Here is a 3,257-nt window from a genome sequence, read left to right as displayed (position 1 = left end):
AAATAATTTTAAAAAGCTGGGCATGGTGGCATATACCTGTGGTTCCAGGTACCTGGAGGGCTGAGGTAGGAGGATTGCCTGAGCCCAGCAGGCCAAAGCTACAGTGAGCTGTGATCGTGCCACTGCACTCCAGCCTGGGGGAGGAGAGCAAGACTCTGTCTCAAAAATAAATACATAAAATACAGCGTCCAAAAATGTGTCATCTTTCTCTTCACAATTTTATAACAAGGGGGTAAAATGCCTGTGACTCTATTCATTATGGAAAATAAAAAAGAAACAACCATTTAAGGCTGAAGCATTTTGGTTTTCTACTGGCTTTTAGATTATTAACTGCATTAAGCCCCTCACTACAACTTCCCCAGTGTCCTAGAAACAATTTGGGTTTCCTTTTAGGCAGGGACAGGAAGTATTCAAAGGACAGACATATGGACAGAGTTAGGCCCTTCAGGGTCGAAGTCTGTGGTTTCTTGTGTCTCAAGACTCAATGTCTTGAGAAGTTGGTGGACCCTGTCCTCCATCCAGGAAGTGCTGCCAAGGAAACCAGGGGACCTAGCAAAGACTCAGGAGAAAATGGCCAAAGGAATTCTGGCATTCCATACCTGAATGAACTGTTTTCGTGAGTGCTTTGATCACCCAATCCCCTATCAAGGCGCTGAACAGGTGGCCAGCAGGAAATCTGCTGTCGCAAGAGGAGGGCTTTGACTAACTTCCCCTAATTGAGTAAAAAGTGATTCTCTTAATTTCTGTATTCTGTTTTTCATATCTCCAGTAGAAGGGTCCTGTGGATCTAAATAGAGCACATTTTAAGGCTAGAGAGTAACAGAAGTTGATGTTTAGACAAGGCAGCTTGTTCAAAATCTGAAAGGCACACCCAGAAGCTTTCTCTAAACATTTTGGCTCCCATAAAAAAAAAAAAAAAAAAAAATTAAAAACAGGACCCAAGTCTGAGAAGTTGAGTACATTTACATGGTATCAAAAATTTAGCATCTGCAGCCAAAAGCCACACCTGTGCTACTCAAAAGCTGAGAAAGTACATGTATGTAACACAGCAACTATTGCACAGTCCTTTTCTTATTTAAAGCTTTCTCAGGTAAGCTTTAATAGCTGGAGGATACATATTGAAAAAAATCTCAGTATGAAAGAAAGAAAACCCCAGTGTTGAAATACATTAATACCTCCTGTGCCATCTGAATCTCTGGCTCAGGATCAGAACTTAGGATCACGTCTCTGGTGGCCATAAAATATTTACAATCTAGTTAAAGGCACAGTGGCATTTAAAAATGAAGTCTTGGGGACCCATGGGAAAAGATTCACTGTAATTATTAACCTGGCTTCAATTGGTAGAATTGACTCTTGCCAGATAACATGCGAGGTAGATGGTGATTCGGAACCTGCTAGCTGGTTATGAGGCATAGCGAGTCCTTTACCTCAAGAACAGGTGGAGACAAACTCATGGAAACATGCCCGTGTTTAATTCTGGTGATTTACATCTTTCCTGCATTTTTTGCTAATCTGAGCCAGAATGTGGAGCATGGGAGTTTCTTCCATGACTGATTGGCAAGTTGTCAGTTTAGTCTTCCAGCTCAGGATCCTGGAAATCCCTCTTATTATTATTTTCTTATTATTGTTTTCTTCTGTTTGAAGAGCAGCTGGATAAGCTCATTCTGGGTTAGCCGTGCATATGCAAAAGCAGAATCCGAGGGGTTTTCTTCATCGTGGTCTTGTTGATCAAGTTCTCACTGATGATGGTGGCAGTTCCCAAGCTAGAGATAGCAGTCTTTGTGGCCATTGTGTTCATTGGCTTCACAGGATGAAGTCAAGGTTTGACAGTTCTGGTTTTTGGAGCCATCACAGAGAGAATTAGTGATTCTGTTCAGACTTGGATTCTGGGTCAGCTTTTGGTTCTGTGATCTGCACATCTTCAAAGGGGTTCAGGGAAGTACCCCTTCTGGAGACAATAGCTGCAATATCTTTCTCCAGTCTTTTCGTAAGGTCTTTAGCAGGCCCTGAAGCATGCTACCCAGCTTGACCTCCATAAGCATGCCTGCCTTCTTCTCCAGGATGGTAAGAGGGTTTTCACCTTCACTGTTCTTAGCCACGTCCTTCTTCCCCATCACCTGATAAAGCAAAGAAGACTCTCATTATTCTGCTTCTTGCTCTCTTTGGTTTCTTTTGCAGCTTCCAAGTTTGCTGGAGCCGTGTTTTCTCTAATGTCCCCACAGAACAGTGGTTGGTAGGATGGCAGAGACATGGACTTCAGAGAGTTCTTGGTAGAAGACTCAAAGAGCCACCTGTCATGAGACATCCCACTTCTTTCCCCAGGTTACTTCCAAGACTGAGCAGCCAGGTTTTTGGTAGGTGAGAACAAATGTTTCTTCCTGAAGCCCTGGGGCTTCAGGTAGGAAGAAGGACTGCTATACTTGTTCTCACCCTTGGCTTCTGGCTGCTCCAGTTAAACATGGTTCCCATTGATACAGACATTAGAGTGGGAAAGGACTTCGTTCATAGAGCGAAGACCCCCAAGAAAGGAAAGTCCTTCCATTTTGGGAAGGGTAACATTGATTTCGTTTAGCTGCTTAAGGTATGTACTTGCTGTTATCTTGTGAGACATGACATCTGAAGCTGAAGAGGAGTCCCTCTCGTTGTCATTGTCCCACTGGGACTGAAAGTCTCCCAGTTGAGGCAGCACTTTAGCTTTGAAGTCTGCAGGGCAATCATGGATCAGGAAATTTCTGCAAATTAGACTTGGAAAACAAGGTCTTGATCCTTCTTGTCTTTGGACGAAGACTAATCGTCACTTTTGACTGAAGGTGTAGTGCTGGAGACTATGGTGGAGGCAGCATCTGATGCACTATCCATATTCTTCCCCTTGATCTTGTCTTTAAGTTTTCCAAATGGATTCCGAGGCTTGTCTTTGATGAAAAGGTCAAACATACTGGCAGTCATGTTGTTTCTCATAAACTGGATGTCAACCTCAATTTCTCCTCTTTATCCTTCTCTCCTGGTTTGGATTTCAAGGTATACCACTGTATCTTCCTGCTCCCCTAGTCTGGGTGCAGGTCCTGCAGGTACACCTCGGCGAAGCCCAAGTACAGTAGCAGCAGAGCAGCAGCAGCTCAAAGGTGGCCTCCTCCTCTGACACTGAGGTGGCATACTTCTCCTTACCCACCTGAATCACCGAGTACATGTTGCTTGTACCCTCAGGCCCTTGGTTCTTGGCCCCTGGCCCTATGCCTGCAACACTGTCATCTGCACAT

The 3,257-nt window shown here is 44.1% G+C and overlaps 1 pseudogene; it reads right to left on the bottom strand.

The window, feature by feature from the left end:
* Positions 1-1,314: 1,314 nt before the first annotated feature.
* LOC129023952 (rab11 family-interacting protein 1-like) lies at positions 1,315-2,973 on the bottom strand (annotated as a pseudogene).
* Positions 2,974-3,257: the final 284 nt, after the last annotated feature.

This window comes from Pongo pygmaeus, chromosome X (assembly GCF_028885625.2).
Source record: "Pongo pygmaeus isolate AG05252 chromosome X, NHGRI_mPonPyg2-v2.0_pri, whole genome shotgun sequence".
Taxonomy (NCBI): Eukaryota; Metazoa; Chordata; class Mammalia; order Primates; family Hominidae; genus Pongo; species Pongo pygmaeus.
Note: the sequence above shows the minus strand (reverse complement) of the source record. Positions and strands in the feature narration are given on the sequence as shown.